Raw genomic sequence first — 13,962 nt, 5'->3', positions numbered from 1 at the left:
CAGGTAATTCGACCGCTCAAACAGAGCAATATAGAAACACCACAGAGATAGCCGTCTTACTCTTTGAGAAATCACCTTATGAGCACAGATTGCTGGCTTTTGCACATTAAACCGCAACAGGGAGAAACGATTTTAGGTTTAAAAGCTCAACCTTCACTTCACAAGGCATATCTTTGTTATGTTTAAGAAAAATGCTTCACACTTTTGGGCTGATAAGGGAAAGTGAATCTGTGCTAAGAATGTCGCACTTTGAACAAAACAACCCACCCTATTCAAATCCTACTATATCAAAGCACTGAGTCACTTAACCTTTCTCGACTCAAGGGGCATGTATGATTCGTTACTATTATGAAACCAAGATAAAAAGAAGAGTTAGAGAATTTAACTTTATGGCTGGGTATCTTAAAGGAGCATTGCGGAAATTCAGAAATTTCTTACTGTTACTGACACCGGTGGCCATTAGAGAAACTGCAGCTCGTTCTCGGTGCGCTCGTTGGTCGCACTAGATAAGGCTTTTTTTTTTTTTTTACTTTTTTTTTTTAACTAAACTGGATTGTGCTGGAGGTTGGTCGCTTCTTTCAGTCCGCAGAGTCCATTTGAAACACTACTATTAGCGATTGCCGCTGCTTACTAATGGCTGCCGTACGGATGTAAGCCCAAGTAGACGAGAACGTGCATGAGGTCACATTTTGTGCATTTTCACACCAATTCGGACCCGACTCCTCCACACACAATTGAGCCTACAGGCTGATAGAGGCAACCGTGGTGGACAGTCAAGGTGTCATTCTTTCTATTATATTACTGTATGCTTGGCTCATGAATGTGCAAATGAAGACTCTATCTTAAAGTTTGTTTATTTAAGTAAAAACCTACACTAGAACTAGAAATGTCTTTAAAGTAGAGTGTTTCTGAATATCAACTTTCCAGTTCCAAAAGATGCCATTAAAAAAAGTAAAAGAGCAAAATAATCCACACAATCTGCACTGAATGCAATTTGCATGCCACATAAAATGGCAAAAGTGAGCTTTACAACACTACAAAAATTGTTTTTCTTGAAACGTTGTTGTACTAGCAGCTATTTGTTAAATTTACTAGCAAAAAATGTGCAGCATGTCTGAGTATATGCCATCATATGATTGCCTCTGCTTTGTGGTCATGTGGTCATGCTCCACTATTTCCCTATATGCCAAAATCAATCTCTCGACTGGAGGGCAAGTAACTGCTGATCAGTCCCGAATGAAGAAGGCAGAGCGTTCCCTGTAACTTAACGGCAGACCCAGCGTCAGTCAGGCAGCAGTGGGAACGAATGTGCCGAGACACTGTCATAAAATGATTTTCATTAAGCCAAGGAAAGAAAAAGACAGACTGTAGGGATCGGTCATCCTTGAAAGGCCAAATAGGAAGTGATGGTTTCCCACAGTGCTGGATCTGTTTCTCTACAGGAACCCCAGAATGGATTAGTAAAGGCTTTGGCTGTGGTTTCACTGGCTGTAACCGTAGATCAATGGAGGATTTTGGAGTGCAGAACAAATACATAAAGTGCACTTAAAGGGCATATTGCAGGTTAGAGGACCCAACGAGTCAATGCATAGAAAAACAATGTAGGAACTAGATTTTCTTTAAAATATACGTATAAACACGCCACAGAAGCTTCTGCAGTCGTTTTTGTGAGAAAATTTTACTTCCGCGTCTGAAAATGGGCGTGGCGGGCGTGACGCAATGAGCGGGAGAGCGGTCGATTCACACAACAGGAAAACAATGAATCGCAATGACATTTCGGACGCTGAGGAAATACTCGTATGACGGATCAAGCCATAAAGTTATGAGCCTGCTATGCTAAAGAGATCAGGGACAGGCCAGGATAATGTCAGACAGAATGGTCAGAGAAAAATTGAGCTGTGATGTGAGGAGAACCAGTGGAGAACAGGACAGGTGCCTTTTAGGTGAGAGACGTGCTTATAGTATACACGTTCGCTAACGATATACACTGTGCTCACAATATTGTACAGATTATTATGATCCTATAACAGGCCAGCAGACATTAGTATGTTTAGGGTAGATTTATATACTATTAAATGTATAAAAACTTTACTTGAGTATATTTCTATAGGCTACTAAAAGCATAGGCTATACTCGGGTAAATTTTTAATACATATTTTTCACCTTGGTTATAACATAAACAGAACATTAAAGGTTTGAGTATTTAAACAACCAATTTTGTTTTTCAATTACAAGTTTTATTTAGGGCATGACATGACTAAGTTACCTATATAACACTATTTGATGCCATTGGTAGTATACGACGATCAATATGCTTCGGCATACCATGTTGAACTCCATCATATTGCCGGGATGCTAATCATTTGATCTGAAGTGAACGCTACACACGACCGTGTTTTCCGAGCCGAGAGGAGAAATCCCGTCTCTTCACCTGCTCAAACCGCACCAGGAACGAAAGATAGGCTATATAGCACAGTTACTTTTATTGTAATGGAAACTTGTGGACTCGATCTTGAAGTCCTGACAGGCTGGAGTTTTTGCAATCTCCACAAACACAATATTTACCATGACGATGATAAATTAAAATGCAAAAACTAACGAAAGCACACTGACTGACGAGCGCTCTCACTGAACACCAGCCTGCTCTCACTGAGCCGAGGCTGCGGCTCCCTGCTATGACGTCAAATGACGCGACGTTGCAAAAAAAGCCGTTTTTACTAGCAGTCCAAGAAACGCTCACTTTATCTTCTAAATTAGTGTCCTTATGTTGTTTTAAAACATTTTAAATCCTGCATTAACTTTTCATATGGTATTTTCATACAAGGTTATCTATAAATTTCGATTTTTTTTTTACCTGCAATATGCTCTTTAAGCAAACCTTAATTATACCAACAGAAACAATGCTGAAGATATACTGAACACTGGGTTTGAACTCTGAAGAGAGCCAAATGCTGCATTTTCTGGGTCAGAATTATTATACATTTGGATTTTAAAACTGCTTATGGTGCGGGAAGAACTGTTGGATCAAACACTATCGACATGCATTTTTAATATATGAAACACTAGGAACCTTTTACAGTTCTGTGTTTTGGAATAAAGCATTTAACTTTAAATTCTTGAACAAAAAAATGACATAAAAATAAGGATAATGTTTGTCAAGTGCAAAGAATCATTGAAAAGATCAAATATGAGGATTAAAATCACATCTGTTTTGTTCAATTTCTTCACCAAAATATACTCAGCCTAGGGAAAAATTAGCAAACAGCAAAAAGATTACATAGGGAAAGGATGAACAATAAATTGAATTATGATTAATCACATCATCGCTGCCTGGTGTAAACCTCGAATTTTCATATTTTGTCATTTTTATTCTTATATCATTGCCTGTCGGTTTCGCAAATAGGCTATAACGAATGAAAAGTCTTAAAAAGAGCTTGTGACTAAACTTTGTAACTTCATTGAAACCTCAGATTGCCGGTAAAACCTCATAACTTCACGTGGCCTGAACTGCGAATAATTTAGACTGAAAATAATTACAATACATATTTAAGATAAACATAGAATTAATTATTATTATATTAAGAAAATGTCTGGTTAAAAAAAAAAAAAAGTACAGCACATTTTCTCTATTCGCCTGCCATTAGTAGGAATGACTAATTTTGGATCCTGATTATAACTGGTTTGATATAAAATGTAACTGCCAAATCCTTGTATTATTCCAAATATGAGTACTCCAGTGAGAGCAGTGGTAACTGCATACTGTGAAAGCTCTTGTTCTTAAGCCCTTTTTTGGACGGGACTATTTTTCCCTGAGGAGGTCAGGTTAATTTGTATTTTCAGACATACTTTGTGATTTTAATCCTCTGAAATCCTTTTTTTCTCAAACACTCCAAAAAAAAGCAAATCACCTACTTTTTGCCCCCCTCTAACTCGTTCCTCTGAGAAATGTAACCCCGTCTGAGAAATGTCTGCCGAATGACATTACGCTTCCCCTCGTTTATTATGACCTTCATCAAAAACCGTAACCAAAGTCAAATTTCTCATTGCTCTGCCTGCTGCACCTTCATTACGGATTTCAACCTTTTTGCCAGCTTTCTGGTGGGCAGTAACAGTTGCTGGTCCAGGATCTGCTGGCCTCCTATCCGACGTTAAAGGAAAATGAATTCAAGGACAGTCTGATCGCTGACTCACATTCTTACAATAAAACAAGACGGACAAAAATTAGTAGCAGTGAGTTGTCGCTAATACCAAAGATAAACACATTAGCCTTTAAAGCCCACAAGCTTTAGTAGCCTCCTCAGGTCTAGCAGAAAGCCATTGATTTTGCTGAGGTGTGAAATGTTTAAGCAGAATATTGATGTGCTTACAACATAATGGAAGAACAGGCCTGACCTCCTCCATCCTTTACTCCGCTTCGGCATTACAGCCTCGCCTCCATCTCGCTGCCCGCATTGTGTGTCCGTGTTGGCTTCCAGACCAGATCAACTGGAAAATTACACGTCTGGCCGTTTAAGCTCCATTGGCGAAAAGTCTGTTGTCGGGGCATCAACTCAAAAGTGGCGAGAGTTCATTTAGCGCGTTCGCCGGCAGAGTGGGAGGAGGAAGAGTAATAAGTAATAGAAGAGCAACACACAGGCTAATACATCGGAGCAATTAGCCGCAAGACGAGGCTTCTGTGGCGTGACGGAGGCCTGAGGGTAATTGCAGACCCCACTCATCACTGCCTCTAGTTAATACAGAACTCTGCACCACAGGGAGAAGGGGGGGGGGTCTTCCTCTTCCTCTTCCTCTTCCTTGCCCCTGCACTCTACTTCCATTGCAATCATCCCTGAGCACCACTCTGCTTCACAGTGAGCCCACTCTCTATCTTTCTCCCTGGAGATTGGAGTGTGTGCACCCTGGTCCTACCACCTGCTGAAAATATGACAGTCTGTTTGAAAAGCCCGGGATGGAGTGTTCGATCTTGAGCTCACACTCGGAATACGGCCTCGTCTGCATATTTGGTGTGCGATTTGGCTCATGATGGATGGCAGAGAAGGAGAGGGAAAACGAGAAATCGGAAACATTCCTCTCAAACGCACTTGGCACTTATGGAATTACACAACAACCGGTGGTTAAATTACATTTAGTGACACCATGAAACCAATAAAGCTGACTAACGTAAAACGCTTACAGTTGATGTGGAAATCCAATTTTAAAGAAGTATTGGTAAGACTTGAGTTTAGGGTCCAATTCTCTCTATGAACTAGTTGCTTATTAGCACAAATATTACTAGGATATTGACTGATTATTAGTACTTAAAGGGATACTCCACTTTTATTTGGAAATAGGCTCATTTTACAACTCCCTCAGAGTTAAACTGTTGGGTTTTACCGTTTTACGAATCCATTCTGCCGATTTTCTAATATTTAGAAAAATATCAGTAAGCAGACAGTTTCTGGCCTCATTGACTTCCATAGTATATTTTTTTTCCTACTATGGAAGTCAATGAGACCAGAAACTGTCTGCTTACTGATATTCTTCTAAATATCAAAAATAAGCTGAAAGGATTCGAAAACGGTAAAACCCAACTGTTTAACTTGTAAAATGAGCCTATTTCCAAAAAAAAGTGGAGTATCCCTTTAAAGTAATGCCTTATTCTGCATGATTTTCTACATCCATTAATCATTCTCAATACCTAAACTTAACAACTACCTTACTAACTATTAACAAGCAGTAATTAGGAGTTTATTGAGGCAAAATCCATAGTTAATAGTTAGTTAATAGTGAGAATTGGACTCCTTAACTTAAGTGTAACCAAGTATCTGGAAAATTAAATAGATCTTTTTCTTTTTTGTTCAAAATCATGGTTGGTAATTAAAATGATAGTGATTCTCTGTTCAAAATACAGTAAAAACAGTAGTATTGTGAAATATTACTACAATTTAAGACACTGGTTTTAAATTTTAATTAGGGCTGGGCAACGATTAATCGCGATTAATCGCATCCAAAATAAAAGTTTGTGTTTACATAATATATGTGTGTGTGGTGTGTATAACTATTATATACAGTATTTATATATATAGACACTCATGCATGTATATATTTAAGAAATATTTGCATGTATATACAGAATTAATATTATATATAAATATTTGATATATTAACACATTTTTTCTTAAATATATACATGTATGTGTATTTATATACACAAAATATGTATAAACACTACAGACACATATATTATTTAAACACAAACTTTTATTTTGGATGCGATTAATCACGATTAATCGTTGCCCGGTCCTAATTTTAATATATCCTAAACTGTAATTTATTCCTCTGATGTCAACACTGCATTTTTTCCAGCCATTACTCCAGTCTTCAGTATCACATAAACAACTAATGATTAAATAAGTAAATAAATGTGCAAACAAATGACGAATAACTTAAATAAGTACATAAATAACTTAAAATTACATTAAAAAAGGCATGGCTGATTTCCCCCTCAAAACCATTAGATTTGCACAGCTCAGTTGGAGGAATGCGGATGACGTTACTATTTCTCTAGAAGATCTTTTGCTCAAAAACAGTCCCTTTCGAGCCGAGTCATTTGGACACCGAAAAGCTCAGAAAGGAAAAAAAGCTCAGAAGTCCAATCAGTGCCATTTTAAGCTTTTTTTAGTGAGCCCTTTTCGGCCCTGTGTGTTCACACTGCTCTGTTGACACTAGCAGAAACTCTAAAATGCTGTAAAAAAAATCTTGCAAAGCAATCTAATTCAAAAGTCACATCTTCATTTCACGCAACAGGGAATGCATCATGATGCAGCAGACAGAAAATAGCCATACTGTGTTCCCTGTGACAGATGCAGCAAAACCAGATTAACCAGATTTCTCACAGTTAAATGGAGACTCCTAAATCAGTGCCATGTGCCTATTAACAGGACGTGCTGGTCCCAAGATTTGTACAACACGCATGCATTTCATTTGTCCTGCCATGTTATATTTGAGTGTCACCTCACCAATCATCCATCATCCAATATCTTATAAGGTAGAATGCAATAAGCTGCATGTGGTTATTCAAGAAAAAAATACAACTGACTAATACATTAATACTAAGTGAGAATATGTATATTTGCATATCATTGTCAAATTAAATATGGCACAAAAGAAACACAACGTGGACGGTGAAGGACGTTAAAGGGAAAGAGAAACGTATGTTTGCTAACAGCACATACGGATTGAATTAAGACCGGTTATGAAATAACCACCTGCACCTAACGTGACTCAAATGTTTTCAGGCTACATGAGCTATAGGCGATACAGAACATGCATGCATCTACACCCCCTACCTGTGGACAAGAATAAGACTACATGAGCTTTGCAACTTGACATTCAAAACTCCTCCAATTGGTCTTTGGTTGTGAAGAGACAAGTAAGGAGGGTTAGAACAACACTAAAATGTATTTTTGAACTAATGTAGAACAGTGCTGGTTAATGCATCATGAATCAACAATGACACGTGCCACCTAATGGCTTCATGATGATTCTCGCAGGACATTTTGCATTAGAATGAAATGTCAAGAAATCTATATGCACATTGAAGACAAATAACAGTGACTCAGAATATTGTTTTCCCCTGGTAACTGGACACATCTTTGCTGTTAAATTAAATTAGTGTTGTACCAGAGGTGTGATGTATTGAATACCTTTAGTAATCTTTAAAATGGTAAAACATTAAGCAAAGGAGAGAAACAAAAATGCTGAACATCTTGTCATGCAGAAAACGCTATCAGGGTGTGCAAATATCTTGTCAGGCAGAACTAACCCACAACCCTAACCCTAACATTAGGACTAAGCATATCGACAATTTCGCATCATTTCATACCACCGTTTTAGCTAAGTCCTTGCACCGAAGCGAACATTCAAGTAATTGCATATGCAAATAAAAAGGAGAAAGTGAGCTATCAAATTCACGATGGGGAGAATCGTGGCTCTGGTGCATTGCTGACCATTACTCAGCATCGAAAGAAACACATCGAGATCTTTTGCACTGGGACGCACATCACACTACTTATAATAATAGTCGTCTTGAGATTAATCTGAAATCAAAAGATCGGCAAAAACGTGCAAACCAAACCGAACAGAGAGAAATAGTTTGTGCTGCACAGTCAATTATTTCCAACAATCCAGAAAAGCTTACCTTTCCTCTGCGATGCTCCTTGTCCTCCGGTGTAAAGTGCCAGCCGGTGGTCGTTTGGTGAGGACAGGGTGGGATAGCTCTAATTAAAGCCCGGGGAAAATTTCAGACAGGCTCGGTACGGTTGCACAGTACCTTAATGTTCTTCACAATGTGCACCAAAAAACAAGAGGCTTTCATTTTCTTTACGCGATACAATTTGCCGTTACTTTTGCTTTCTCGCAAAATTAGTTGCCATTCTCGCGCTCGACCCTTTCCCAGGTGCGTCGAATCAGATATCTAGTTTCCTTGGCTTTTCAGTTTCACCTTGCAATAAAGAATACATATCCAAATTCTGCTGAAATACAGGACAATCCAATCCGTCAGAGGAGTAGATCCTCGATAAGGAACCCTCTTGCAATATCATCCTGATAGATAGAGGGGTGAGTTAGAAGACAAATACACACGAAGCGTCTGCTCGTCTTGGAGCATGCTGGAGAGTGGGCGTTATTGGGGCAGATCTTCACGGCTCACTGCCAGTAAGCATGCATGCCTCCGCCTGAAGCGCTGCTCCTCTACATGCACACAAACAGGCTTTATGTCAGCGCGGATGGAAGAAACTTGTGACTTTGAGCTTGGTAAGAGGTAAAAGGGACACATCATTACTCTGAGTACGATAGGGGAACTGAACTCAGTTGAAACTAAAAGATAGTGCGGAAATGGTGACCTAGCACGTGAGCGCGGGTGCGAATAAATGATTATCTGACGAAAGAAGCACAGGCGCAGTGATTTCAATGCGCTTTGGTTTCTTTGCCCAGTCCCAGTGTTAATGCTTGTTCAGCACCAAGGACAGGAACTCGTAACGTTTAGAAACAGATTCTGTGCCTGATTTGTATGACTGGTTGTAACAGTAAAGCATTTACCAAGCGTGTCTCCGGTAGAGGGGAGGGGATTTTGTCACTTAACGATTCCTATTCCTTAATAATTCCATTAATGATGAATTAATGATTTGCTTACACTGTTAGAAATTACCAGCATTTCACAATAAATAAGTTGTTGTAAATAATGTTGTAATTGAGTTTCCCTGTAATCCCTGCTGAAAAAATCCAGCTAAAACCAGCCCACAACTCTTTAAAAAAAAGGGTTCATTGGTTGTTTACTTCACTCCAAAGAACCTTTTATGCTAAAAAAAAAAAAAGGTTTTATAATGACAAGACAGAATCCTTTTGGCACAAAGGTTCTTTATAGGCTATTATTCATCCATATATTATTCTGCAATATTTTGTAGTTGTAATTAAATAAAAAATTTGTTGGAGAAAAACTCAAATGGCACTCTTCAAGTGATATTGATATTGAATTACATAAAATGATAGAAATATATACATTTTTTAACCCACATCTTGAATTTTTTTATCATTCACATGCATTCATAAATACATTTTAGGGTTTTGATGTTTGTCATTAATATTAAATATTTATTCTGGAAAGGACAAAACAAATGATAATGAATTAACCCAAAAGGTTCCATATAGAAGCTTTTTCCTGGTTACAAAGAACCCTAAAGGGTTTTTATTATTAAACCCTTCAAAAGGGTTCTGTATACCTTTTAGGAGTTCCAAATACGTAGCGCATATACCAGCAAAAACACTAAACATTTTGCAGTATACTATTTATTTTACATTTGATGACTTTAATTTCTGTAGTGGGCCTATATGTCTTTCCCAAATACCTCTTTTAGATGAAGCCATGTTTATTTCATTTGTCTGTTTATTTTGTATGTATCTGTGCTATTGTTTGCAATAGCCTATGTTCATATCGGACTGTTTACTTGTCTTCTTTAATTAAAAAAAAAAATCTAGTTCAACGATTTAAATAAAGCCTTCCTGGGCTGTTTGAAAGCTATAACAAAATCACCCAAATTATCTGGCAGTATATAGCCTATATGGCAGCTTTCCCTGTTGTATCAAATATCAATCTTTCTCAAGATTTTGTATGAAAGATAAAAAATGTCGTGACAACACTATCCTTCCATCCATCCATCCATTCATCCGTCCATATGACTTCTTGGGATGAGACTGTGGGTGCTTCTCAATATCCCTCCTCGTCTCCTCGCTCCTCCGTCCTCCCTCCTATGACCCGGAAACCGATCGAGCTCAGCCATCTTGAAGGACATCTCAATTCTCTTATTGCACCGTGAGGAGTCGAGGATCGAGGAGATAGGAGGCTTCCTGAGGAAGGTGCATCCCACACAGGTGCATCCTACGCGGAACTGTTATATTGACTAAATGTGACGCACGTATCAATTCTCCTCCCCCTTCACATCGGTCACAATCATTTTAATTTATACTTTACCTTTGCAGTTTATATAAACCACACATCTCAGATATTTCAACAGTATAGCCTATCTTTATTATTATTTATTATGAATTTATTAAATAACCAAACTTCAACAACATAAGGGCAGATCCTTTTAGCGCAGCTGATGACACTGTGGAGTGACGCTCGAGTCATCAAGTACTCCAATGTATATAAAAAAGCTTTTATTCGATTCCTCTGTCCTCCTTTCCTTTCCTCGCTTCCTTCCCTCGCGTCCTACAGGGGGTGGAGCTGAGACGCAAGGAAAGGAAGCAAGGAAAGGAAACGAGGATGCACAAATAAGAAATGAGAAGCACCCTGTGTTACGTCCATCCATCCGTCCATCCGTTTGTCTGTCCGTCATTCCGCCCATTTGTATCTATCTATCTATCCGGTAGTCTGTCGATCTATCTAGGCCTATTCCATTAACCTCTATTTCAACACTCTTCAGTAATGTGCTAAATAACCTGTAGAATACATTTACAAACTAAAGGGAACAACTGGTCCCCATAATTCAGGGTTTACCAGGTACACACACACACACACACACACACACACACTCTGATCACGTGATCTTAAAGCGTTTGTCACATGACCTCAACACATTGCAAATTTAACTCAACAAGTGGTTATCACCACTTATCAACTGTTGATACATTACACAACTGTATGTGCTCTGGTATGTGTTCATTTTGGTATGTGTTTAAAAAATGTTAAGTCATTTCAAAGTCTGATGGTGCCTAGTTGAGAACTTGAGAACCCATGCAGTTTTATAACACAAGTGTTAACAATAAGTGTCAAACAATCACAAAACAGGAAAACCAAATAAAGAAGTCTTGACAAAATTTGTGGCTTTGTGCTTTGAGCCATGAACTCACCATCAGCAGATTACACAAACAAATCTAGACAAGAGACAACAGGAATATATACACAAAAACCAATGACAAACAAGATACACAAATAATAATAATAAAAATACATGAAGCAAAGGAATCACATGACAGTTTAGCATTTAGCAAAAGTTGGTCATCAGGAAACTTGGACAAATAAGTTTTATGATTGATTGTTCTTTAAATCAATACACCATGTCTGTCTCATGCTATTATGAAAACTTAATATGCTCACCCTTGTGGCACAGGACAAAAAGGTTACTGCAGGTAATATGACCCAGGGACCTTGGGAATGTCACTTAACCCCAAGAGACCCTGGGAGAATAAGGAAAACGGATGTGAAATCTAACAAAATGGAGGTCTGTTGGAGGGATGAAAGAGACAGCATGCCTGCTACAGTACTCCTTTGAGACATTAAAAGCGATTGGCGGCTGATAAAGAGAAGTAGGAAAGTCGATAGGAGACTGAGTGAAAAGAAAAGCTGAAGGGTTAGAGTGAAAATACACAAACACTCCGGAAACAAAGCGTGTGTCTAAAGGGTCGATCACCGAATCAGAAAGAAAGCAAGAACAGGTTGGTGTGTGCTGAAATAATAGAAATAGCTGACAGACAGGAAAGGAATGACTAAAGCTAATTGATAATAATTACCTTGCGGAGTGTTAGAAGTGGGGAAAATGGAAATTAATTCAAGACTTCTTCATAAGTTCATTTTTTGGCATTTATTCTGTCAAATCACCTTCAGTTTTACTACATATTTGGAATCTCCATGGAATTAATATCAGCCTTATTTAACCACTTTTTACAATCCAGCACAGACAGATAAAACTCAAGTCCACTGTTGGATAAAATCCACCCTCTTATTTTTGTTGTTCTTTTTATTCGATAAATGTTTCACTTTTTTTTACTTAAGAATATTTTACTCCTAAATAAATAAGGAGTGCTGCCCAGCCGATTACTCCCTTTTTCTCTGTATTAAACACTTTAATGTATGGGATAAGTTAATAATATATTGCTGCAATGACATTCTTATATTTGCCTTTGTTTGATGCATCCATGCCATTATGTGTACAGTAAAAAAGTCAAACAGCCCTGATTAAATATATAACGTCTTCCTGTTTGTTTGTTTTTCTGTTTTTCAAATCTTTTTCTGAGTCAATTCGTTTGTTTCGTTCGTTGAATACACCAAATGACCAGTGGTGGAGGAAGTACTGAATCTCAGTACTTAAGTAAAAGTACAAATACCCAGATAAATATTTACTTTAGTAAAAGTAGAAGTAACACAATGACAACCATACTTAAGTAAAAAGTAAAAAGTACTTTATTTTAAATGTACTTTAAGTATTAAAAGTAAAAGTACTTGCATAACAATTTATTATCTTAATGTCTATTTTCTAATGATTAATAAAACATTTAATTCCAACTCATTCAACCTAATAGCCTACTCCTATAATGATGTTCAATAATGATGGAAAAAAAATGTCACCATTTCTGAAACAAGCTTGCAATTAGGCAATATACACATCATGCTTATCCTTACTATATGTTAATAACTATGTTTGGCAGTAAACGAGATTAATTTATGGTGTAATTCTGAACCTCTTGGCTTGCCATAATCCTAACCAAACCAAACATATATTACACAAGGTGTGTTTCCTATGCACGTAAAAACAAATTTTCGCGTATGAGTTGCACGATAAACACACTGCGTGTGAGACGCATTTAGTGTGACCGGGTTGATATACTGTATCTATGGCAACCAAACGTCACTGGTGAGACAAACGTGCAACGAACGGACGGTCAGATTACGTTTTGGCAGGGGAAAAACTGATCAGAAAATGTAACGAAAATGTAACAGAAGTTGTAGAAATGTAGTGGAGTAGAAAGTATAATAATTGCTGCAAAATGTAACGAAGTAAAAGTAAAAAGTAGGCACTATTCATTGTACTTAAGTAAAGTAAAGATACGTGAAAAATGTACTTAAGTGAAGTAACGAAGTATTTGTACTTCGTTACATTCCACCACTGCAAATGACTCGTTCATTTCGTTCATTTTGATGAGCATTTGAGCTTATAAAACTTAAACTTTGTTATTTATTTATTAAATGAGCGATCATTTCGCTTGATAAGACCCTTATTCATCGTCTGGAATCGTTTAAAGCCCTTTTTAGAAATTAGGAAATTAGTACTATAGAGTATATATATATATATATATATATATATATAAATTTTGTTGTTGTTGTTGTTGTTTTTACAAGATTTTCATAGTTGAACCAACACAACAAAATCAAACTTTTTTGTTCAAGTTGTGTTTTTACAGTGTACAAAGAGCAAAGGGTGGTGGGAAATATTAGACTTTATAGTGAGCACGGATCCACACTTCAAAAATCTACTGAAAAATATACCATCTGGGGACTTATGACATCTCTTTTCAACATACTATGTTGTACAGTTTAGGATGGATATGGACATTGAGACACAGGGTAAGTAAAAAAGAAAAAGAAATGAAAAACAATTGTGAGCACAATTTCTTTTTATTACAATTTCTTTTTGTTAATTATGCTTT

General features: G+C 37.4%; 1 protein-coding gene across 3 annotated transcripts in view; it reads right to left on the bottom strand.

The window, feature by feature from the left end:
- The window catches only part of LOC120478801 (leucine-rich repeat and fibronectin type III domain-containing protein 1-like protein), a 124,180-nt gene extending 115,303 nt beyond the window's left edge, over nucleotides 1–8,877 (bottom strand). For 2 of the 3 annotated variants that reach the window (XM_089121391.1, XM_089121390.1), the window contains exon 1: nucleotides 8,180–8,877. The gene's annotated coding sequence lies outside the window, so the exon portion shown is untranslated. The remainder of the gene's footprint in view (nucleotides 1–8,179) is intronic. The other variant, XM_039670937.2, reaches the window with a different exon arrangement.
- Nucleotides 8,878–13,962: the final 5,085 nt, after the last annotated feature.

Source organism: Pimephales promelas, chromosome 16 (assembly GCF_988280905.1).
Source record: "Pimephales promelas chromosome 16, fPimPro1.hap1.1, whole genome shotgun sequence".
Classification (NCBI taxonomy): Eukaryota; Metazoa; Chordata; class Actinopteri; order Cypriniformes; family Leuciscidae; genus Pimephales; species Pimephales promelas.
Note: the sequence above shows the minus strand (reverse complement) of the source record. Positions and strands in the feature narration are given on the sequence as shown.